At 39.9% G+C, this 27,063-nt stretch overlaps 1 long non-coding RNA gene across 1 annotated transcript in view; it reads left to right on the forward strand.

Moving 5' to 3' along the window:
- The window catches only part of LOC142663244 (uncharacterized), a 39,546-nt gene that overhangs the window by 11,500 nt on the left and 983 nt on the right, over positions 1–27,063 (forward strand). The window contains exon 2 of the long non-coding RNA XR_012851067.1: positions 26,715–26,746. This is a non-coding gene — a long non-coding RNA (uncharacterized LOC142663244). The remainder of the gene's footprint in view (positions 1–26,714; positions 26,747–27,063) is intronic.

The following is a 27,063-nucleotide window of genomic DNA, read 5'->3' on the forward strand; positions in this document are numbered from 1 at the left end:
CTCCAACGCAAGGCTGAGACGCATCCCACTGCATCGGCATACAGTGGGATACGTTGCCCGAACACCTGGGCAGAGCGCTTACCTGAAGCTACCTGCCCTTGGTAGTCTACGTTATTGCTTCCAGGAATACGACGGGTCCGGTGCACAACAGACACAAACGTGAACCATGGGCACTGGATCCGTCACCATTGAAATCATTGATGATGGAAACGGAAACCTCAGGTTTCCATCGGTGTCAGTTTGTGTCTGCTGAGGGTCCCGTTCTGACGGAAACCTCAGACGGAATGTCAGAACGGGACCCCAGCGCAGATGTGAACGAGGCCTTACAGTGGCATCCGTCACCCATATGCTCCAATGTCCCGCCGCAATGAAAAAGTAGTCTACCACGCTATTACATCCCCCCCAAAAAAATGCTATACAGACATATACCAGTCTGACAGAGGCTAAAAAGGCACTGTTTTGGCCTCGGTCGGTTTAATGGAGTCCTATGGACACGTTTAACGTGTACGTCAGGAGATTTCTGGAGGTACGTGTTAAATGTAGAGATAAAATGCAGTGTGAAAGGGGCCTGATGTTGCACATACAGACAGACAATACAATGTTTTTTTTTTTTTATGGCTAGTCATATAACCCAGAATAATGACAACCATTTTTCCTTTTGAAAAATTAGCTTTTCTTTTACATAAACATATATTGCAATATTCATTAAATGAGTTTTCAAGAACTTTGCCCTGGCTATTAAAAGTCTGTGGTCGTATATAAGCACACAGTAACAGTGACATGATGCCATTGTGATGTCATGTTTATGTGGTCACAGGACATTATCATGTGATCACAGTGTCACTAGTCTCTTACTGTATGGGCAATGAACAGGCATCGACAGATACGTGTACAGTGCCAGAGCTAATGGGTGATGCGGTCAGATGATTGTCACATGACTGATTGGACATGACTTCACAAGCACGACATGACACATCACTGTGAACAATACTGGGGACAGATTTTACAAATAATATAAATAATAATAATAATAATAAATACAGATATGTATGGCATGTGCCCTGAGCCCTGCTCTCCCAATAGAGGGGTATTCCAGAGGTGCGAGCCCCACGTTTTAGACATTTCCAGTATGACTGTAACTAGAACACCCCATTTTGCCCTGGAAAACACCGTTAAATAGAATATTTTAAGAATAGGACCTTTGTATAGACAAGGAGAGTGTTTGTATTAGATACCTTGGGTCCTAGCTTTGGTTTCCGATACTGATACTATTCTGATACTTTGGCCACTTCAAAACAAGTTCTGACAATCTTTAGGTCGATAGGTAGAAGGTAATACTGTGGGGCTCAATATGGGAAATTCAACCTTAGGCAAGAGCGACCCATCTTGTGATTCATGGGCAGGATGAGGTATTTGGACTTATTTTTATTATAACTTGTAATAAATGATTTTGGAATTTACAGATTAATGAGCACAGCTCTGATCATAACCATGCTTGGCTTACTTGGCATAAGGTAGACCATTTTTACCAACATCTTGAGACGAGTTGAAAAAATATCAAAGGGTTTCTAGTCCGACAAATGGTAACAGATTGCTTAAAGGAAAGCGCAAAACAAATCATAATATTCCTTGTGCTGCAGCCAGGACCTTGGACAGCAGCAAAGGGCCACCGAATGATTTATTATGCTTCAAGGGCAAGTAAAATATTTTGACAGGACTATTATTTTAGCATCGTTTCTAAGGATATTTTACTGCTGAATAGATTATTCACTGGATGCAAAATACTGTAGCCAGACATATTGAGGGACACTAGAAGCAGAAGAAGTGCAGCCATGGATAACTAATAAGACAGCGTTTTATATAACAGGACTTTTGTGGTTTGCTGTCTGATGGGACCCTAGAATGGTGTCTGCTACCATCCTAAAATCTCCATGGTTCCAGACATGTACATAAATGTAATATTAATGTAAAAAAAAAAACCTGCAGCCACATTACAACGTCTCCTGCTATGTCTATGTATCCTCTGCGGGGTAAATGTCACTCCAAATGAAAAGCAATTAAAATAAGGGAACATTTACTCTGTATTTCTGGTGCTATACAAACACGTCCTTGCAATTTGGACCTGTGCAAGGCAACTTACTCTTCCTGGCACGACAACACTAGCAAGAAAGGCAGTTGGGGAGAGTCAAAAAAACCGACCGTTCTTCTCCTGCATATCATGGGAAGAGAAATAAGTAATCAGGACCTGGGCTTTCCTGTCCCATAATAAAGAGGTGTTGTAGTATGAACCAACATAAGGAGGAAGCCCATATTGAAGCTTTTACCTTCTCTTCCATGTTCATCTTTGGTGAGATATACTTTATGAGATTGGCTATATGAGAAATAAAAGTAGCATTACCATTAATAGAAAGTAAAGCTGAAATGCCTCTGGTGGTTTTATTCAGATATATCCCTTTTAACTAGACTTCTTAGGCCATGTTGAACTGATAGAGGGTGGTTTTTCAGCATGGTTTTCTGGAGGACCACCAGAATCCTTAAAGGCTGTGTAATACCTAATTTCTCCTGTAGTGGCACTGTAGGGAAAATGGAAATTTACATTGCGGTGGAACTACTCAGATCAGATTGTTGATGAGGGGTTAATGAAAATAACAGTAAATTTAAAAAAACACCAGCTATGTGATCATATTCAACTGTGAAAATACTTTATTATAATCTGAGATTTGCTGTAATACAAAATTTGTTTTGAAACAGAATAACCTTCGCTATATTCCAATTATATTTCTTTCTTTTAATAATATGTCTTTATTTTTCAGCCACAGGTATAACTAGTGCTGTTTCTTTTTTCAATTTATGATAGTCAGTGATCAAAAACTTTTTGCTGCCTGGAGGTGGCATATCAATAAACTTAAAGCTCCAGTCAATGCTGAAAATTCAGGTTTACGACCTTCACGTAGGTCACAGGGGTCCAGGAAGATGAGATGTGGGCTGCTGTATGTGTAATGCTCACTGAAGCTGTCCTTTTGACTATGGCAGGAGCCAGGTAGACAACAGTTATTTTATTGAGCTGATCAACCAGTGGCTCTGACAATAGATCTGTAGCGTCATTGATTTGCTAAGCTAGTCATAGACAATAGATAAATGTTGGCCAATCATGGCAATTTCTGTGGGATCTGCTGGCAATCTAATGTGTATGGGGGGCAGCCTAACTTTCAGTGACACCTGGATTTCACCTTATTCCCCCTCCCTATTGAAATAAACAAGCATGTTCAGAATGGCGAAGGAGTCACGGGGAGATATCTGTTGGCCAAACGAGAAATTATCCAACAGCGCTCTTATGTGTATAGTAGCATTATTCAGTAATAACTTTCATCTCAATCATAGGCGCAGACAGCTAAATCACTTATTGAGCGCAAGGACCCTACATACAGCAGCCCATATCTCTTCTTTCTGGTACTCTGCGGATATGGTGGGGCTTTGAGTTTAACTGCAGTCTGACTTTAATTGTAAGGTTTTCGGTTAGGCAAAGTCTCTGCTGTCATGTGACCTTGTCCGATGCCACAGAAGGAAAATATATACCGTATACCTTACCTTTAACATATTTTAAAATGTTCTATAATTTCTTTTACATGCACTCACTGTTCCTTTAAAACTTAGTAAAGTTGCCTGTCAGGAATTTTGGTGTATCAGATGGAATTTCTGCAGGATAAAAAATAAAAAAATCCACAAAAATTGATGAATAGCCCACAATGTAATTAATGACCTACGCCTTGAGTTGAATGAACAATCTATCAGTTTATCAGTCTGTTTCAATGCCTGGGATCCGCAAATTGCATTTTTCTGTGATAGTCATTCTCAAACTCTATCGATCCACAGAAAGGTTTTTAGCATGTTATAGTTCTTTTCAACAGCCATTTTTATTAACGGTAATAAGTGATATTGAAATTACTGCAGTATTTTTATGTTCAGGGCGTTCACCATAATTGAACACTGGGATTCTCTATTAAGAAAATGGAGCATAATTTTCAGTATCATTTGTCACCGAGACATAGATTATTCTATTAATATGACTGTTCTGATAATTGTAGCGCAAATTATAACAATGCAATTATCATCTCTTTTTTTTAATAAAAAGCAGCAGAATAAATCAGGTTGTATTTTTTTCTCAATTGGATATGGATATGTAATTAACATTCATCAGAATACCCTTTTAAGTTGTCAACTGTGTTGATTTCTTGCCCCATGTCAGGACCAAAAGTAGACATCTTATAAAAGTGCAGCTTATAAAAAGAGTTTCTGGAGGTCAAAGCTGGATTATAGCAAGGGCAAAAGGAACTATTACCCAGGGGCAGAGTCGGCCTTAGGTTGGTTGGTACGCGGTGCAATAACTTCCATTGATGGCGACCCCTTTTTGTGTACCATACAGTGCCCAAATAATACAATTATACAGTGCCCATATAACACTGCCAGAAAGCTGTCTAAATAACACTGTCCAATAAAAAAACTAGGGAATGTAACGGCACCCAAACATATGGAAAGACACCTACACAGGATGCAAAGTGTGGGAACAGGGGTCCAAGCTCAGGGTGCCTAGCCATCAAGGCCAGTGGGGCTTCAGTAGTGAGAAGAGATGCAACCTTTGCACAGGTCGCAAAAACTTAAGGCCGGCTCTGCCCAGGGGCTTCTCTACCCCCAAGATCTCTCCTATTCTTACAAAACACTTCTACCACTTATATTTTTTACAAAGGGTCCGTGTACCACTCTCCTTCCTGCAATGCTCACTAGAAGAAATGCAGGGCTCGGGCTTGCATGTTTCTTGCCACAGGGAAAGAAGGATAAGCAACCGCCAGACAAATCTCACAATGTTTCTCTCCTTGTTAAACAATGGATCAAGCATGGTAAACTCCACAGTAGCAAATACTGGGGAACGTTTGGGCTTCCCTCTTTTACATACACAAATATATAATGTTCATGTCCATTTAAGTTATCATTCATCATTATATGACACTGCTACTGGAGGAAGGCACCAAATTTTTGCTATGGGGCCTCAACCATTCTACCGATTCATCCCTGAAACTGGAGCTGTGTGTCATAAAATGGTAATCATGGGGGCAGACTTTGTTCTAGACTTCCTATCACTACATCCATTAAATAACAATACAGCATGGTTGAAATGGCTGATAACAGGGAACAAAAAAATCTTGATAACATTGACTTTAGGTACTTCACCAGTTATATATCTGTCAGTTGTTTTTTTCTTAGCTGCTTCATTTCCTTGATGGTCTTTTTTTAGGTACATTTTCATAGAGTAGAACATCTACATATAACTTTCTTCTTTACATTACCGAGTATAATAACTATGTGTGCCTTTGCTTTAACAATAGGACATATGAGGCAACAAGGTCAAATATACAGGTAGAAAGTAAGACTGGAAGATGTGACAGCTATAAGGTCACAAGGATCAATTGACGGGTTCGTACTGGGCACTTCTAATTATGTATCGCTGTAGCAAAAAGATGTATGAAGTTGTCAAGATCACTTAGGTGTCCGATGCTGAGTGCAGATCAGTCACTTTAACACTGCTACCACAACTGCACTCGTGTTCTCATTGCACAGAAAGGAAGATTTGGTGTTTGTGGCCAGATGGTTCATCTAGATCTTGGCATGTGTGGAGGAAACCATGTTTCATCTTGACGGCTGGAGAGTCATTGAAAAGTTTTATTTAGCTGAGTTATTTTTAATGAGACTGTTCTGTTTTAAAGGATTTAAAAATATAATTTCTTGGCCCAACAGAGCATAAGATTAATGAGCCAAGAATCATGTAATGGACGATGCAGCATTTTAAAATACTCTATGTAAATATTTGTACGTTGGGCTTTTCCTTGCTTGAAGCTCGGTGAAATAGTTGTTCTTTAAAGGATGTTATACACTTTAATTGTACATACATTTTTAACCAATAGAAATCTACTATTCTAATATCAAAGTAAGCCTCCAATTATTACATCATTTTACATTATTTTACATTACTATACGATGCCAGTGATAATCAGGCTTGAGGTCCCTTCATTTTTAGCTGACAATTGACTCATTTTCCTATTGTGTGCAGAATGTGCACCTGACAACTGACCAGAGGTATAACTTTAAGCCCCAATTAAGCTCCAAAGCAAAATCTGTAATAATCTTACCATGTGCATGAGCTTCCAGAATGGCGCAACTAAACTGTGTGAATGTAGAGCCAAGATATGTCGAAATCACATATCACTACAGAAGGGGGCACCATTGACTCAGATGGGCACTTAGAGCTTACACCTCTTATCTATACATAGCTTGCCCAACCTATGAAATGGCAGCTGAAAAGGATCTTGCTACATGCCCTGGTGATTGGGCAGTGTTGTTTGGGCATTGTATGATTGTATTTTTCGGGAACTATATGGTACATCATAATGGGGAAGAGGCATCATTATAAGGTACTGCACAGGGTACCATCCAACCTAGGGCTAGCGCTAAATGTATAGATGGACCATCGTAGAGCCAATATCTGATGGACAAATTTGACTGAGGGTTTTATTTAATGTAATATTATGTGTAAGGAACCCCTACACAACTTGGATTTTGCACAATTCTTTGTTTAAATACAAATGTGAGGATAGAGTGCTTCCTAATAAAAGTTTGCGACTGATGTCCACTTTCTGGCACCCTACAAATGTACTTACCACCAGATTTTTAATAGTATTCTATTCCGGGGGCTGTTAAGACCGTTCCAATACCTCAATCTCCTGTTTTGTTAAAGTAGTTTAAGGTTGATTGTGAAGTACGGTGTGTACTGGGATATTGGCTTTCGAGGACTTATTGATATTTAATAGAATCCCATTTTCCCTTTATTGTATAACTGACTAGTCTATAGTCGGTTTTGTCTGACATTTTTCTTGGTCTTCCAGATCTTCAATTTTTACAAGACGAAAGCTATTATATATCTTTTTTATAGACTTCTTATCTTTATTTTCAGGTTCTCAGTAAGCAGCTTATCAGAGCCTATATCTGTTCAGCATAAGCCCAGCACCTTGATAGAAAGGAAAGTTTGGGAACTCACTACATACACTTTTGGATTAACTGAAAAGGTGGAAAAAGTTTTGCTCACAATTTTTTTGTGTTAATTTTTCTTCACTATGATAAATTGAAAACAAAAATAATAATGTAACATTGGAATTTGCAGAAATTTGTAATTTTGTTCCCTGCAGAAGTTGTGTTAAATTCTTTTCACTTAGAAAATGTATAGAAGATGTCATTTACCAAGATGTGATCAACATATTGCATACACCTGAATGACACTACATGAAAGCACCACATCTAGCAAGGGAAACCTTGATCTGGCCGATCTCCTACTCTCTAGATACAACAATATTAACATGCATTATCTGGCAGATTCTTGTTTGTACAATTTTGAAATTCTGACGTGAACATTTATTTGTGCATCAATTTGTGTGAACTTTCGTTAAAGTCTAAAGGGGGTTTTACACTGGGCGATTATCAGGCAGACGAGCGTTCATATAACGCTCGTTGCCGATAATTGCCCTGTGTAAACAGGGCAACGATCAACAGATGAACAATCATTGACTGATCGTATTGTTTTAAAAAAGTAAAATATTATCGTTGTCGGCAGCACATCTCCTTGTGTAAACTGGGAGACGCGCTGCCGACATGATAATAATGTATGGGGATGACCGATCAGAGTAACGACTGCTCGTCCCCATACATAGCGCCGTGTGACAGGAGCAAGCGAGCGCCGATAAACGATGTCTCACGATGTCGATTATCGGCCGGTGTAAAAGGGCCTTAAATATGAGGCTGAAGTACTAAAGTTTTTTTATATTAACCCCTAAAGGCACCACTACGTAATGGCACGTTGTGGTGCGGGGGTGGGGGGGGTGATGTTTGGAGCTCATCCGCTGAGCCTGCTCCGTACGCATAGGGTGTCAGCTGTGTATTACAGCTGACACCTGGGAATAACGGCCATGAACAGCGATTGCGCTGTTCCTGTCTGTTAAACCCCTTAGATGTTACGATCAATCATGATCACAGCATCTAAGACGTTAGAGAGAGGGGGCGCCCCCTCCGACAGCTCGTGCCCCCCCTCAATGCGATCGGGGGATGCCGATGGTTGTCATGACAGCCCAGGGGCCTAATAAAGGACCCCAGGACTGCCTTTCTTCATCTCCTGTTAAGCAGGAGCCTGTAAGAATGACAATATACTGCAATACATTAGTATTGCAGTGTATTGTACCAGCGAAATAATGATCGATGGTTCAAGTCCCCTAGGGTGACTAATAAAATGTGTAAAAAAAATTCAAGAACGTTTTTGGTAGTGTAAAAAAAAAATATTTAAAAGTTCACAAAAAAAACCTTTCCCCATTTTTCCTAAAAAGTAATGTAAAAAAATATACCATTATTTAACCCGCACGGTGAATGCTATAAAAAATAAAAAAAATTAAACCGCCAGAATCGCTGTTTGTTGGTCACTACATATCCCACAAAAAATGAAATAAAAAGTGATCAAACTGTCTCATTTAGCCCAAAATGATACCAATAGAAACTACAGCTCCCCAAACAATAAGACCTCATACCGCTCCATCGATGGAAAAATAAAAAAGTTATGGCTCTCAGAATGTGACAACAAAACAAATTTTATTTTTAACAATTAGTTTCTTCCTTGTAAACATAGAAAAACATAAAAAACTATATGAATTTGGTATAGCCGTAATCGTATGGACCAGTAGAATAAAGATAACATGCCATTTTTACTGTACGGTGAAAGCCGTAACAACGGAACCCCTCAAAATATTGAGGAATCGCTGTTTTTTTCTTCTTTCAACACACAATTTTTTTCCAGTTTCCCAATACATTATATGGTGCAATAAATGGTGCCGTGAAAAACGACAACTCGTCCCGCAAAAAAATAGACGGAAAAATAAAAAAATTATGACTTTTCGCAGGTGGGGAGGATAAAATGAATATGAAAATCCAAACAATGCCTGTGATGGGAAATGGTTCATTTAAATAGGATAATAGCGTGTAGACATAGGAATAATAGATGACGTTCAAAAAAAGGTAACATCCAGCACTCGATCCAATAAAAAAAGTTATTTTTATTCCATCACTCTAAAACAAAATAAAACATTCCTAGGAAGGACGCTTACGCGTTTCGAACCAAAAGGCTCTTAGTCATAGCTAGCTTCCCAAAGCTTTCAGTTCGGGATTTAACAGGTGGGAGGAGGTCCAATGTGATGCACTAGTAAGACTAACTCATTAGTTGCCATACAAAAATATATATGTAGTTAGTATTTTTCAGGGATGTACACTGCTAGGCATAATAATATAATATATCTCAAAAGGGGTGTTACATAAGACCCACAACAGGCATGTTGTAGTTAGGAAGAGTATAGATCAGTTATAATACATATATAAACGTAGAAAATTAAAAACTATTTAAATTCTGATGAGATGTCAATAGATCTTATCTGGTGCACAAAAGTACTTAACCCCTTAAATGCCAGAGTGCATTGTAGAATTGTAAATTGAAAAATAGAATAGTGAATGCATTATATAGTAAAATAACATAGCACAAGAAAATCTCTTCATTTCCAGAGTGGTGCTGAATGGACAGCACAACAGGCATCTCCTGGAAAAGTGTAATATTATACTGTATAAGTTCATAGAGAGGTGCTGAACGCAACATACGTCTATCTAAGGCTTCACATATGCTTCAGGACTCCGTTCATGAGTCCGTTGGAGCTTTCCGTCAGGGGAACCCCTGAACGGAATCCAAACTGGAATAAACGGAAACCACAGGTTTCCGTTTGCATCACCATTGATTTCAATGGTGATGGATCCGGTGCAAATGGTTTCCGTTTGTCACCGTTGTGTAAGGTTTCCGTTGTTTTGACGGAATCAATAGCGCAGTCGACTTTGGTTACTTTGCTATAAGCTGCGAACAGTCACCCGCACTTTCTGCCCGTTCTCCCTTACAAAGTATGTCCTATTTTTGCGGCGGCTTTCTACGGCCCTGACACCTTCCCGTAAATAAACGGGAAGGTGTCCGTGGACAATAGAAGTGAATGTGTGCGTAATTGCGGATGATTTTTACGGTCGTGTGCATGGGGCCTTAGCCATACAAATGTGGTATTACATGCTGGCTATTTAAATAAATGGCAGATCATGTAACGCTTTGACAGACTGAGTCAACCACAGTGGGAGCTGCTTTTACTGAGTGACTCTTGCTTAAAGCGGGGGTTGTTTAAAGGACAAGTGAGCGCAGTTTTGATTGTGGTATTGACATACAAAGTGGTAAAGTTCCTGGCTGTCATAACTAAAATACGCAGGATTTGAAAGAGGCACAAATGTTTCACAAAGCGAAAGACGCACAAACAAAACAATAAAAACGCGACTTTTCCCAAGTGTAATCTCTGTGTGAAGGTGTTTAGCAGTGGGCACTTCGTATGTAGCAAAATAATGGGTTCCTGTTCATTCAGTGAAACACATTTCCTCCAGGAAACGTCTGTTTGCTCTATACATTGCTGCAACATTAGGCAAAGCAGCCACAGAGACTCCTAACTTAGGTTAACAGTTACGTACAGCCGGGCGCACTGCATACATAGCTATAACAAAAATAATAAAAAATCCAGATTCAAAACCAGCATCCTCCTGGAAACTTCTGCTGCCAACGCACACTGCCTCAGCATTTGGCAAAACAACCATGGCTCAAGCATTTATGTAATAAAAGGTACAGAAAATATCCTACATCCTGCATCGCATGATCCACCTGTTATCGTAGGACCCGCTGTCAGCGAAGCCGTCAGTCCCGCTGATCTGACAGATTCGGGTTTCAGCACAAAATACAGTTTCTATGTATCTAAGATAGATAAAAGCTGTATCTCAAAAAGTAAAAAAAAATTCATAAAACCTAGTGTTCAAAGGTTTACATAGCCTTAAGGCTATAGAAACAGCCTAGTAAGATTGGTGAGGACACCTATCCATTTAGTCTATGCCTGGATGTTGGTCACTCCTTGGGGGCCCCCTTTCTCTCAATAGGTGCCAATAAACATAAAACACGCAGTCCCTTCCATAAAGAAGCTATAATATTTGCGGACATATATGTATATATTCATCTATTTAACAATATTTTAAATCCCTTCTTATTAAAGGATATCTCTACCTAAAATTAAAAAATATATATCACCATTAAATAATCTCTTGAGCAATTGCATAAAGCTTGATGGGCTGTTTCTTCTCATTTTGTTTTTTGAAAGAAATAACAGTAAATGTCAGATATTATATTTCCTATAGGGATTGTCACCTTTTTTCCTGGACTGTTAAATGGCAAACCTGCCAATCAGTGCAGAATTTAAGGAGCAAGGAGCAAGCAAAGTACGAATACATAACTAGGTTTTGAGAAACTTTGAGAGAACAAATGGCTATAACTAAAGGCCCCTTTATATTTTTAAACTACAGATAAACAATCCAAGGATCTGGTGTATATTTACATCAGAACGATCATTGGTGCCAGCAGTGAAGTAAATGCTCCTACTGGGCGAGGAGCTTTTTTGTAGACTATAATGTATATTGTAAAGGTAAATGTGGCTACAAATGATATTCGATTAAACAGGACAAGTAGGAGAATATCTTCCTCCATCTACCATAATTTTGTCAATTGAATATATATCTACTCTATATGGTCAAAAGTATGTGGACATCTGACCATCACACCTATATGAGCTTGTTGGACATCTGATTCCAAAACATGGGCGTTAAATATGGATTTGGGCCCTCTTTTGCAGCAATAACAGCCTACACTCTTCTGGGAAGGCATTCTACAAGATTTTAGAGTGTGTCTGTGAGAATTTGTGCCCATACAGCCAAAAAATAATAATTTGTGAGGTTAGGCTCTGATATTGGACAAGAAGGTCTGGCTCGAAATCGGCCTTCCAATTCATTCCTGAGTTCGATGGGGTTGAGGTCAGGCCACTTAATTTCCTCCATACCAAACTCCTCTCACCATGTCTTTATGGACCTTACTTTGTGCACAGCGGCACAGTCATGCTTGAAGAGGATAGGGCATTCCCCAAACTCTTGGGACAAAGATGGAAGCATCTGAAATATAACCTCAGACCACAATCCCTTCTCCTCCAAATTTTACAGCAGGCCCTTTGTAAACTGGTAGTAAGCATTCTCTTGTCATCCACCAAACCCAAATTCGACCATCCGAATGCCAGATAGTGAAATTAATCCATCTTTTCAGAGAATATATGTCTCCATTGCTCTCGTGTCCAGTGGCATTAGGCTTTACACCACTACAGCGGATGCTTGGCATTGCGCATGCGATCTTAGGCTTGTGAGCAGCTGCTTGATCATGGAAACCCATTTTATGAAGTTTCCAATGCACAGTTCTTGTGCTGATATCATTTTCAGAGGCAGTTCGGAACTTTGTAGTTAGTGATGCATCAAAGTATTGGCATTTTAACACGCCACCTGCTTCAGCACTCGGTGGCCCCGCTCTGTGAGGTTGCCTGGTCTACCACTTAGTGGACGAGCTGTTCTTACTCCAAGACGTTTCCTATTCACAGCAATAGCAATTACAGTTGACCAGGGCAGATCTAGCAGATCAGAAATTACAAGAACTTGATTTGCGGAAAAAAATGTTATCCTATGGCAATGACACATTTAAAGTTACGAACTCTTCACTACGACCCATATTACTAGCAATGATTGTCTATGAAGATTGCATGGCTGTGTGCACCTGTTTGCGATGGGTATGGCTGATGGGCCCAAGGTACTCCCAGTCCAATACTGCTGACATCATGGCATGATACAGTCATACTGTATATTGCCCATTTAACTACACATCAATATCTTTGGTTGGATTGAGATCTAGGGACTGGGCAGGCTATTAAAGCAATGCTATTGCAACCATTCTATGACCATACAACCTGTTTAATGTGTGGCATTGTCCATCACTCATGCCTGGCCCCCTGATTTATAGTAAGATTTACAGTGCATTGACTTGCTTAGCTTGGAGTGATCTTTTTTGACAAAGCAATGGTATGTTTAATAAAATGCTAATTTAGTGTAAAGAAGCGTCTCTTTGTGTTATGTGGTAAAAATATGAGTTTACATTTAACTACTGTGGAATAAGTATATTGAGCAATTGTAGAGAAAACTCTTAATAATTTTATATCTTTGCCTAATGGTGATGGTAATAATGTCTGACACCGAAATTACAAGTACAAACCTTCCCACTCATTGCAGACTCTGCTGGTCTCCTATAGGTGTGATTATTGTGAAACATGATGATTTCTTTACAGAAATAATTTATTAATTATGGACTTAGTTCAGGGGTAACTGTATTAAACATCAATTTGTGGGTAATGAAGTCACCAGCTCCCACGATGGTTAAAGCATGACATAAAATCCATATATACATATAATATAGTTTGTCATTTGCTAAATAGAAAGGGATAAGCCAGGGGACGTTTGTGTTCCACTACAGTAACTATAAGCAATGGCTATAGGCTCAACTGCAACCAGTGTATGTCCTACCTACAATAATTAGACTGAAAAAAATCCAAAAATTTACGCTTTTTTTTAAATTAAAGGACGATCTGTCACTTATGCTTGTTATGAGTTTTATGTCTTTGATTTTTTTAATTAAGAGAAATAGAGCAGATTGAAAGAGTGCTAAAATAACACAAATGTGAGTAGAGCCTATTTCATATAAATCCGGTTTTCTACTCTTATTTGTCTTTTATTTCACTGCTTACGCATTTTATAAATCTGCTCTTGATCTCAATCAACATCTCTGATAATTTAAGCAGCCAGAATCCTTTCAGGCATCATCCAAGACTGGGATTTGACAGAAGCAGCTGGTCACTCAAAAGAGTCAATGCAAATGGCAATATCTATCCAACGCTATGTTCAAGAACCGCGTGCTTTATACAGACCATACATTTTAAAGCTAATATGCAACGCTTTATCTTTATTACTTTTTGCTCTAGAGCTCTATACATTGTGATTAGTCTAATCTCTTGTATAGTAGACACTTTATTCGTTCAACTTCATTATCTCACATGCACCGATTCATTATTTTTCATTCAGTTGCTGGTTGGCAGCAAAAAACAATATTTTTTCCGTACTGTGATCTATACTGCCATATGCAGCTATAAGTCTATAAGGACTCATGAACACGGCCGGATTACGGCTCCGTTTTGTACTTGTGATGTCACAGAAGCTGATATTCGTTTACCTAACTTAAAGGGAACCTGTCACCAGCATTTCACCTATTAAATCAGCAATACCTGGTGGTAGTGGGTGAAAAATCATTTCTATATAACCTATAATTATCTTCATAGTCAGCTCTGTAGCTTTAGTATTCAGTTTTTTAGTGTTCCCACACCGTATGCTAATGAGCAGAAAAGAGTCAAATCTTCACTTGAAAAGAGTCAAATCTTCATTTGAAATGAATCATAACTTCATTCCTCAAGTCTTTCCGAGTTAGCCCCGCCTCCTTACTTTTGATTGACAGCTTCTCGCCTTCCCCCAGCACACAAAATCCTGCGCTTGTGCATTAATGTCTTCTTCTGGTGTGTGCACACAAAAGGATACCGGATTATTAAGATAAAAGGCGCAAAATATTTGCAGACCGTTATTTACAGTTGGAGGAGGAGTTTAGGAGAGGGGATAACGGCAATGAACTTTTGAAAGCAGCGGCCAGTGAGGGATAAGTAAAGTTCAATAGGTGAAATACTGGTGACAGGTTCCCTTTAAACCCATTTGTGATGAAGCAGTAGCATACCTGACTTAAAGAGGCTCTGTCACCAGATTCTCAAATCCCTATCTCCTATTGCATGGGATCGGCGCTGCAATGTAGATAACAGTAAAGTTTTTTGTTTTTTTTTAAAAACGTTCATTTTTGGCCAAGTTATGAGCTATTTTATATATATATGCAAATGAGCTTTGAAATGGACAACTGGGCGTTTTTTTTTCGTTATGTCCAACTGGGCGTGTATTGTGTTTTTAACTGGATTCTGAATACACATGACGTCCAGGCTGGATGATCATGTGTATTCATTATCAGGACACTTGATTAACGTTAATCTCTGTGTATGTGGCTGCACATCGCTGCTGTGTAAATCAATGGAGATGAGTGTATGATGCTGACTGGTCACTGATTGGTCAGCGTCATACACGTAAACACGCCCAGTTAAAAACACAATACACGCCCAGTTGGACATAACGAAAAAAAAAACGCCCAGTTGTCCATTTCAAACCTCATTTGCATATATATAAAATAGCTCATAACTTGGCCAAAAATGAAAGTTTTTTTAAAAACACGTTACTGTTATCTACATTGCAGCGCAGATCACATGCAATAGGAGATAGGGATTTGAGAATCTGGTGACAGAGCCTCTTTAACCCCTTAAGGACCGGGACAATTTTGGCCTTGAGGTACAAATTTGTTTTTTATATTTCCCGCTTTGCATCCCGGCGCTCATAACTTTTAATTTTTTTTGGTACGAAGTAGCTCTATGAGACTTTGTTTTTTGCAGGACGAGTTGTACTTTATGTAGGTACCATTTTTTGGTACATTTACATTATTGTTTAATGTATATAAATTTTTATTTTGGCAAAAATGTAGAAGAAAAGCAGTTACATAGTTAGTACGCCTGAAAAAAGACACATGTCCATCAAGTTCAACCAAGGGATGAGAAAAGAGAAGGTAGAAATGTCTACACATAGGAGCTAATATTTTTTTGTTCTAGGAAATTATCTAAGCCTTTTTTAAAGCCATCTACTGTCCCTGCTTTGACGGCTCCTGCGGTGACTATTCCATAGACTCACCGTTCTCACAGTAAAGAAGGCTTGTCGCCTCTGCAGGTTGAACCTTTTTTTCTCCAGACGGAGGGAGTGCCCCCTTGTTTTTTGAGGGGGTTTTACATGGAACAGGATTTCACCATATTTTTTGTATGTGCCATTAATATATTTATATAAATTAATCATGTCCCCCCCTTAGTCGTCTTTTTTCAAGGCTAAATAGGTTTAGTTCTTTTAATCTTTCCTCATAACTTAGATTCTCCATGCCCCTTATTAGCTTCGTTGCTCTTTGTATTTTTTCCAACTCCAGGGCATCCTTTCTATGAACTGGAGCCCAGAACTGGACTGCATATTCTAGATGAGGCCTCACTAATGCTTTGTAAAGTGGTAATATTATATCCCTGTCCTGCGAGTCCATGCCTCTTTTAATACACGACAATATCTTGCTGGCCTTTGAAGCAGATGATTGACATTGCATGCTGTTATTTAGTTTATAAAGTTCCGCTGCAGGTTTTTTTTTTTTTTACATCATACACCGATAATTATAAATAATGTTATACATTTATTGTACAGGTTGTTACTGACGTGGCGATACCAAATATATGTATATTATATATATAATATATGAGTATATAACTTTTTTTTTAATCCCATAGAGGGATTTTTGATTTTGATTTTTTAACTTTAATGTACTGGCATATATCTATATGCCAGTACATCAGCCTGTGTACTGATAATACACAAGCAGTTGTTAGGGCAGACCTCAGTATGCCCTAACAACAGGAAATATGGTCAGACAGCCCTGGGGTCCTTCAATGGACCCTGGGCTGTCTACCCATACCAGGTATGGTCATCGATCGTGTCACAGGGATGCGATCAAAGGGGAGTCTCCCCATCTCCGTATTGCTTTGATCGCGACATCCAAGTGGTTAACGGCGGAGAGAAGAGGTTTTTTTCTCTCCGTTGTTAGAGCGGGGCTGCGGCTGTGTATTACAGCCGTTGTCCCGCACATCATGGCGCGTGGTCACTGGCCGTCACACAGGACGAAAATACTCGTCCTAATGCACCAAGCACCCACCGCTGAGGAAGAGTATTCTCGTCCTGTGTTGGAAACTAGTTAAACCAATATGTGATGTCACATCAGCTTACCTCACTGAAACCCACTTGTGATGTCAGTGCAGCTTTCCTGACAGAAACACAGTTGTGATGCCGCAGCAGTTACAAGATAGGAACACAGTTGTGATCTTCACAGCGTCATACCAACGGGGGTGTTAAAAAAAAATAGCAGTCCAACATCATTAACCTGATAGATCAATGTTTTTGGTAGGAGTGATATTTCTACATAGCAAATAATTTACTTGTAAATGTAGTAGAGTAGTAAAAAAAAACAGAGCCAACAATCAGGACATGCATGCCGCTTATTCTGAGGAATTGGCGAAGTCATTCATTCTGTGTAGTAACAGGTGTCAATTTTGGCCCTTATGTAAGGTAGGAGGGTGGCAAATGTTGCACATTGTGCATTTCCTTCTGAAATACTGGGGAAAATGCGTTGTTCCAGACATCATTCTAATGAAAAACCTACTTTGATTAAAAAGTTAATTGGAGAGGGAAAAACTTGAAAAGAAGTGCAAAAAAGTATAGGCTGCTCAGCTAAAATGATCTCAAATGCCTTGAAGTGGCAACCAAAACCTGAAAGACCCGGAAGGAAGCGGGAACTACTGTGCGAATGAATCAAAGAATAGCCAAAATGGCAAAGACTCAGCCAATGATCACCTCCAGAAATATCAAAGAAGATGTGAAGATACCAGTGAGTACTGCTACAATCAGAAGACCGATAAGTGAAGCCAAGTTACCAGCAAGAACTCCTCGAAAAGTCCCGTTGTTGAAAAAAAGACATGTCCCGAATAGGTTAAAATTTGCCAAGGAATACACTGACTGGCCCAAAGAGAAATGCCGCAACATTTTGTGGACTGATGAAAGCAAAATTGTTTTGTTTTTTTTGGTCTAGACGATATTCCGCAGACAGAATGTCGTCTAATCTTCCTGGACTGGATACCTGTCAGAGGTAGCAGAAGTTGGTCGACTCCATGCAACACAGATATCAAGCAGTTCTCAAAAACAATGGTTATGCCACTAAATATTAGCTCAGTAAAGTGAAATCTGAAACATTTTTTCAATTTGTCTAAAGAAAAATGCTGACACTGCTATTTTTTGAACAGCCTAATATTTATTTTTCTTTACTTTCTGTAAACAGGATAAATGTTTTTATTGTTTTGATTTGGAATTGCATGTGTAGTATTTGCAGTGTATTTGCATTTAGGCAAATAAAAGTTATTATAATGATGTTGCACTTTATTTGCTTTTTTAAACTCACTGCTATTTTTTTGAACACCCACTTGTGATTTCACAGCAGCTTAACTAACAGAAAGGCATTTGTGATGTCACAGCTTCCTACCAGACTGAAACAATGTATGATATCACGGTAGCTCACACGGGGAAGACAAAAAAATAGAGGGCCCATGTACAAGAATAGTTTATGGGCTTATTGATTTCCAATTGCTATATTGATGCCAATGGGGTCCTAGCCCGAGACCACATCATTTGTGACTTTTCAGAAAGTACCTTACCAGTCTAAGGCCTTACTCACACAAGCTTTGAATACGTCCGTGTGATGGCCGGTAAAACAACGGCTGTCAGACGGATGCATGTTTTTCAATGGGGCCGTTCACATGGCCGTTGTTTCAATGTACCGTGTGAAGGGTCCATTCAGAAATAGAACATGTCCTATTATCTTCCGTTTTCACTAATCCATCCATAGGCTTAAGTGTATAGGGATCCGTGAAAATGGGACCCGTACGTGGGCACCTAGACGTGAAAAACTTCACTTTTTTACATCCAAGTTTCCCCACGCTCGTGTGAATCTAGCCTAAATGTATGAGGGCAGGTATCCGGTTTCAAAGGATCTAACAGACAGTAGGTAACAGTTGGCCCCCTTGCTTACAGGGCAACTGTGCATCATCAGCACATGTTACACATATGGTTTGCCACCCCTGGCTATCTCCAGAATTTCCTTATAAATATGTCTGCTCATGCATGTTTTTTACAGGAGGGGTGGGTGGAGGATAACCAGCTGCCAGACTTTGCCTATTGCAACAAAGATTGGAACATGTTGAATTCTGTCATGCCTATCCTTTCCCCAGACTTTTACCATCGGGGACAGTTAGGAAGCCCACAAACACATTAGATCTTTTGCCTTTCCCATCAAAATCAGTGGGTTGGGCAGACTGCAGGTTTTTTGTTTGTTTTTTTCTTTTCTATTTGATCCTTTTCAGAATGGAAAAAATAATTGGATCTCAATGAAGGGGAAGAAAAATGAATACAGTGACTCACAGGTGACAATGTTCTTCTTCCTTTTCTAGTGCTGTAGAAATATTACCACAGAGATTGTGCCCCCCAAAAGTAGTGGCAAACAGATAGTGCCACACACTGTAATAGTCCCCCTTAGTGAATCACACAGTAATAGCTCACCCCTTTGTGCAGTACACAGTAATAGTGCCCTATTAGCGCCCCCACAGAGTTATAGTGTCCGTTAGTGCCTCCACCAAGTAATAGTGCCCTTTTGTGACCCACACAGTTTCATAGGGCCCACTTTGTGTGGCACATAATAACAGTTCCCTCACAAAGTGATGATGCCCCCTAGCAATAATAATGCACCCTTAGAACCCCTCACAGTAATAATGCCCCTAGTGCCCCCCACACAGTTAGAATGTCTGCTTAGGATCCCCACATATGAGGCCAAAATAAATGCAGCCCCCTTAATGCCTCCCTCACAGTAGTGAGGCCCAGTTAGTGCCCCATTTACAGTGATGATGCCCTCTTAATGCCCCCCAGTAATAATGCCACTTCACAGTAATGATGCCCTCTCAGAGTAATAATGCCACCTTAGTGCCCTCACATAGTAAGGATGCCCCCCCTTAGTGCCCCACTTAGAAATTATGCCCCATAGTGCCGCAACATAAAATGATACCCCCTTAGTGCCTTATTAAAATAATTAAAGTAATACTCACCTAGCCGTATTCCAACATGAACACATCAACTCATTCTTCAAGCTTCTCCTGGCCTATGCATTCATTGGCTCGCTGCAGGCAGGCGTAATGATGTCACTGCATCGCTCCAGCCTGCGTCGATGTCAGGTGTCACAGAGTAAATGGTGAAGCAGGTAGCTGACGGGTCCCTGCTCCACCAATGTATTCAATTATAAAAGTTTGTATCTGCATCGTGAGGATGCAGATACAATTGAAAGTGGAAGCACGGGCACCATAGCAGCCGCTACAACTGCCACAGCACTAGTTACGCCATTGCATTGTAGGCTTAAATAATAATTTGTAAAATTTCCATATAATTTAGAGAAACCCTGCCTATCGTCTTCATGTGGACTAATGGAGCATTGGCATAATGGTTGACACAAAATGTCCTCTACATTGTATTTTTACCATTTAAAAGCATGACCACATTATTGTGTTACCGATTGTGTGTATTTCATTTTGGGGGGTTGTGGGATAATCAAAATGCGTTCTCCACAAACTGTAAATGTGCCAGAGATGAGGCAAATAGATAGTTGGATTACTATAAGTGTGTACATCCTAATTATAAATAGCATGTATTTTCTTCAATAACTCTGTCTTATTAAGAATTGTACAACAAAATATACACCTTTGCTGTCAGCTTACCCATGATTGCCGGAATTATATGCTTTGTGGAAGAAGACGTCTATGTATTTGACCTTACTAGTCCACTAGAGGATAATTTGATCCTCTAGTAAGCCAGTCCTTCCCTAAACTTTTAAATTGCCATTAATTCATGCTGTTTTTCTACATAAGGTTAAGTACATACACTATATGGACAAAGGTATTGGGATACACCTCTTAATCATTGAATTTAGGTGTTTCATTTAGTCCCATTGCCACAGGTGTATAGAATCCAGCACCTCGCCATGCAGTCGCGTTTATAAACATTTGTGAAAGAATGGGTCATTCTAAAGAGCTCAAAGAATTAGAGCGTGGTACTGTAATAGGACGCCACGGTTGCAAAAAGTCAGTTTGTGAAATTTCTTCCCTCCTAGATATTCCACCATCAGTTGTGAGTGGTATTATTGCAGAGTAGAGGCATTTGGGAACCACAGCACCTCAGCCACGAAGTGGAGACCACGTAAAGTTACAGAGCGGGGTCGCCGACTGCTGAGGCACAAGGTGGATAAAAGTTACCAATCCTCTGCTGAGTTAATAACTGCAAAGTCCAAACCTCCTCTGGCATTAACATCAGCACAAAAACTGTGCCCCGGGAGCTCCGTGGCATGGCTTTCCATAAATCACCAAGCACAATGCCAAGTGTCGGATGGAGTGGTGTAAAGCCTGCCGCCACTGGACACTAGAGACATGGAAATGTGTTCTGTGGAGTGATAAATCACGCTTCTCTATCTGGCAGTCTGATAGACGAGTCTGGGTTTGGCGTTTGCCATGAGAACGTTACCTGCCTGACTGCATTGTGCCAACTGTAAAGTTTAGTGGAGGAAGGATAATGCTATGGGGTTGTTTTTCTGGGGGTGACCTAGGCCCTTTTGTTCCAGTGAAGGGAAATATTAACCCCTTCCCATCGTAAACAACTTTCAGATTTTAATTTTTGTGTTTTCCTCCCCACCTTCCAAAAGCCATAACTTTTTACATTTTCCATCGATATAGTCCTATGAGGGCTTGACTTTTGCGGGACGAGTTGTAGTTTTTTGTAGCATCATTTATTGTGCCATGTAATGTACAGGGAAACGGTAAAAAAATTATTTGTGGGGTAGAAAACGGAAAAAACTGAGATTCCTCCATTGTTTTTTGCGCTTCGTTTTTACAAAATTCACTGTGCAATTAAAACAACATGTTAACTTTCTTCTGTGGGTCAATATGATTACAGCGATGCCAAATATATGTCGTTATTACTATGTTTTACTAAGGAAAAAACTAAGTGTAAAAAATAAAATTTATTTTGTGTGGCCAAATTCTGAGATCCATAACTTTTTTTATTTTTCTGTCGATTAAGTGATAAAATAAGTAAGGACTTATTTTTTGCGGGATAAGATGTAGATTTTAATGCAACCTTTTTGAAGTACATGCAAGGTTTTGATCACTTTTTATTCCATTTTTTGCGGGAGATGAGGTGACCAAAAAATAGCGATTCTGGCGATTATATTTTTTTTTTTTTTACGGTGTTCACCTTGCGGGTTAAATTATTATATATTGTAATAGTTCAGACTTTTATGGATGCGGCGATACCAATTATGTTTATTTATTACATTTTTTACAAATCTCTAGGGGGGAAATGGGAAAAGGTTTTTTTTTTACTTTTTAATATATATTTTTTTGACATAAAAAAAACCTTTATTTGACTAATTTCTACTTTTTTTATTAGTCCCCCTAGGGGACTTCAACTAGCGATCATTGTATCGCTGGCACTATATACTGCAATACTAAGGTATTGCAGTATATCGTCTTTCTGACAGGCTACTATTAAGCCCTGCCAGAGGCAGGGCTTGATAGAAGCACAAAGATGACAGACCTGGGGGCCTTCATTAGGCCCCCAGGTTGCCATAGAAACCATTGCCACCCCATTATTTCAATGCGGGGGGCGCAATGAGCTGCTAGAGTGGGTCGCCCCCCTCTTTCTAACGATTTAAATGCCGCGATCACTATTGACCACGGCATTTAACGGGTTCAACTAGCTGGATCCCGCTCGTTACTGTGAAGTGTCGGCTGTAACATACAGCCGACACCCGCATCATATGGAGTTGGTTCACCCCATGAACCCGTTCCATACTTCCCCTACCTGGCTATGACGTAACCATACATCAAATGTCGGGAAGGGGTTAAAGCTTCAGCATACTTAGACATTTTGGACAAGTGTATGCTTCCAATTTTGTGGGAACAGTTTGGGGCTCAGTCCTTTACTGTTCCAGCATGACTATTCCCCAGTGCACAAAGCAAGGTACATAAAGACATGGTCAGGTGAGTTTGGTGGGGAAGAACTTGACAGAGTTCTGACTTCAACCCTACCGAATACCTTTGGGATGAACTAGAACGGAGATTGCGAGCCAAGCCCTGTTGTCCAACATCGGTGTCTGGCCTCATAAATGCTTTTCTGGATGAATGAGAAAAAATTACCAAAAACACACTCCAAAACCTTGTAGAAAGTCTTCCCAGAAGAGTGGAAGCTGTTTTAGGCTGCAAAGGGAGGACCAACTCCATATTAATGACTATAAATTTAGAATGGGAAGCTCCTGTAGGTGTAATGTGTAAGTGTCCTAATACTTTTGTCCATATAGTATAGGTATTTTCTCCCAAAATAAAGCCCAAGCAATCCAGCCACGCACTATACGCAAACTTTTTTAATAAGGGATTTGTATCTGGTGTGTTGATACAAGTCCAGAACTGTCCTAATGGAGCAGGCATTCAACCTTTCATCCTAAACATAGCAAGCAGACACTTTTCCAGGTTTTCCACCATGTGTTCCACGGGATATGCCATAAATGTCTAATAGATGACCCGCACATACGTCTCAAATAGGGGTTCCCCGGCCCTGTCCTGCCTGGTTAGGCGGCCGTTACCTCTGGGTGGAGAATCATTGCAGAGATGGCCATGAATTCTGGAAATAGCCGAGCTTGCTCTACCCAGCTTTTGCTGTGAGTCCCATTAACTTTTATGGGAGTTACCAAAACAACGTAGCACTGCGAGCTCGACTGTTTCCAGAATTTTCAGCCATCTCTGGATCGATTCTCTACCTGGAAGCAGCAGCTGGTTGCCGGCTCACTTGGAGGGATGGGGCCAGGGGACCCTTGTTTGAGGGATAGGTGCAGGTCCGGGCATTTTGGCATATTCTGTCGATAAGCCATAAATGTCCTATATGAATGAAGAGACATTTTAATTACTGTTAAGAATACACATATTTAGTCTCAAAGAAAAAATTATCGTTACCCGGGTATTTTCATCCAGAGCAACGAACCTGCAAGATAAAATGTAGCTATAAACAAGAAGGCAATGTCTTCTTTGAAACATGACTTTTGTTACATGAGTTGTGAATGGTGCTGGCAGCTCTATACAGTATGTATCTATGGTAATTTCAGTTTTATTGTCCTCTAAAGAGTGCAGCATTTGCTTGAATTCTTATTTTCTTTGCTGGCACACAGACCTCATCAGTCCCCGGCAGGAGTAAATATTGATCAGCACAATGTATATTTAAAGAGAAAGGAGGCAAACACATTATTTTAATTAGAAACGCTTATTCATTGTCAACATAGATAAGAGCGATGGCATGATATTTAACAGCGCTAATGTAATTGGGATATGTTTAATATTAAATGATATTATGTCTGAACACACAGCAGTGTGTATTTAAAATGAAAGTGCTAACAACAAATAATAGCTAAAAAAAATAAGATAAGCAATCAGGTTTACAGCGGTTTATATTCATTATCTGTTTAGGAAATGTCACCAGTTTGCTCTAAGGCTGCATTCACATGAGCGCATCAGATTCACGCGCGTGAAAAACACACGTGAATCTGGTCCTTGTGTGTTGCGTTATGCATCAGTGTGCTTTGCAAGTGGCATGCATTATTCACGCACTCGTAAGGCACATCTTTTTTAATTATTATTTTCAATCGAATTGGTGCACAAATCACACACCGCACACGGATATGGATCCGTGTGCGGTGCGTGGTTTTCACGCACCCATTGACTTCAATGAGCGCGTAGGCATGTGAAAACGCACCAATATAGATCATGCCGTGAGTTTCACGCAGCGGACTCTCGCTGCGTGAAAGCTCCAGCATGTGCGAACGACCCCATTGAAGTCAATGGGTCCATGTGCTGCACGTGATTTCCAGGACGTTATTCACGTACGTGTGAATGGGCCCTAAGGGTTTAGTCACATGGCCATATTATAGCTCAGTGTGAGAGCCGTATTTTTATTGAAAACAGGCACAGATATCATAATTGGAATGTAGGAAAGCCTTTCCCAAGAACGTTTTGTTTTCCTGCTTTCCCATGGCAGGATGAGATTATGGTGGTAGAAGCCAGAGCCTCTATGGTGACGCATGGCATCCCTACAGTTCTGTATTATAGAGCTGTAAGGTTGGGGGAAGGAGGGGACAGATGGTGGATACCCTGAAGGGATGTTGCAGAGAAAGATGAAATGAAAACTTAACCTTTACTTGCACTTCAGATTATATAGAATTCTTGCCGTCGCTAATAGTGCGCATGGCCATAGACAAAATTTCCACTCTTTCCACTTTAAGAGACACAAGATTAGTTACGGTTCAGGCTGACAAGATGGTTGGCTTGATCTGTAAGACTGGCAGGCACGGGATCAAGGCTACCCGTGTGATGGTGACTGCTCCGTAAAAGACTCTGTAAACCTTAAAATGAACCTACTCTCAAACTTCAGTCGTTCACTAGGCTGGTACACCTGTCTGACGGCCTAGGTTCACGTCTTACTCTCACACCCTTCATGGCTACTCGTTCAGCTATCTGTACAGTAGTGATCTGCCGCACCACCCTATGCTCGCTCTATAAAGTTCTTATGGTTGGCAGCAAGGTCTCGTGAAAACATATAAATGAGTCAAAACAACTTTAATAAGAGCTTTGTGCTCAGCATAATGCAGAAAACTGAATATTCATAATCATGTGCAAATCATCTTATTATCTGTGAGGTACAGATGCACCGTGGCTGTTTTTTAAGTGTGTGGGGAAGGTCAAGGGGGGCATTTTAACAACTGAATTACTGTGAAGTTTCTATTCATGACTAATATAAGACTCATTCCTAAAGCTATAAATGGAACACAGGGAGAGGACTGGACTCTGCTGTGCATAAAAATAACCCTCCTGAAATGATTTCATTCCTTGCACACACATGATATTATACCTTAGGGCCTTAAGCTGAATGTATGAAAATATGCCAAGCTGAAAAACACTGCTTACCACATGAATGATTCCGAGTGCAGTGTACATAACAGCAAAAACAGCAAAAACACAAGTGCAAGATGTGAAATAGAGTTGAACACCGGGGCAGACAGCTCTTTTATATTCTTAAAAGGGAGAATACGCTACGAGCTACTTTGTATGATTAAAATAATGCAGTATACTGTATGTAACTCAGTATCGAAAAAGCGAATTAAAGATTCAGTATGCAGAATATATATATATACATAAAAAGTTAGCTCAGCCACATGCATCCACACCAACATCACATATCTAGTAGAAGAGTGTTTCTCAAATTTTGTTTTCAAAGATTTCCTTAAAATGAATACAAAAGGGAATTAGCCAATTCCTTACAAGGTTATTCAATACAAAGTGATAGTACAGCTTGCGAGCCAACAGGACAAGGGCGTAACTGGTAATTATAGTGGAAAAAAACAGGCTCTGAAGCATGAGTTGGCCAAAAAGGTCCCTTTGCCCCACATGAGAACAGCAATGCTATAAATGACGTGTGATAGTTAGGGGGTCCTGTAACAGACTTAGGACCCAGGAGCTTTAAGTTACTTCTCTGCAACAGGACATATTCTAACTGTCCTCTCATGCTACTGCGAGGCAACCATATTCACAGACTTAAAGAACGTGAATCCTACTGGATTCATACATTACAGACTTTGGCCCCAAAGGGATTGAATAGGGAGTTTGATCTATTGTCATGATTTATCAGATCAATATCAATAATTATACTGTAAATGCTACATAACATTTAGTTGTCTGGTGCCATTTGCGATTATTATGTGATTATATAAGAAAATACATACTAATCTGTATTGTTTCTTCCTCCTCTAGACTCGCTAGAATGTTTTCCATCTCTGGACCAGGTAATAATACTATAAAACCGGCTGTTTGACTCGCTCTTTGGTTTTCTTCTTTCTTTTTCCTTCCTCCCTCTATCTCTCTTTGTTCTTCTATCTTTCTCATACGTCAATAGCTTATCATAGCTTGATTTATTTTATTTACACCACCAACCTTATACATCATAAATTAAATTCTCTGACATCGGCACAAGAAGTAGCAGTGTTGGAGTCTATCCACCTAGGCCGTTGCCAAGACAACTATACACAAACATCATCTAGACCTGACTCCATCTCTGTACTCCCTACACCTTGTGACCACATGCCTCCGTTGCTATGCACCC

This window comes from Rhinoderma darwinii, chromosome 11 (genome assembly GCF_050947455.1).
Source record: "Rhinoderma darwinii isolate aRhiDar2 chromosome 11, aRhiDar2.hap1, whole genome shotgun sequence".
NCBI lineage: Eukaryota > Metazoa > Chordata > Amphibia > Anura > Rhinodermatidae > Rhinoderma > Rhinoderma darwinii.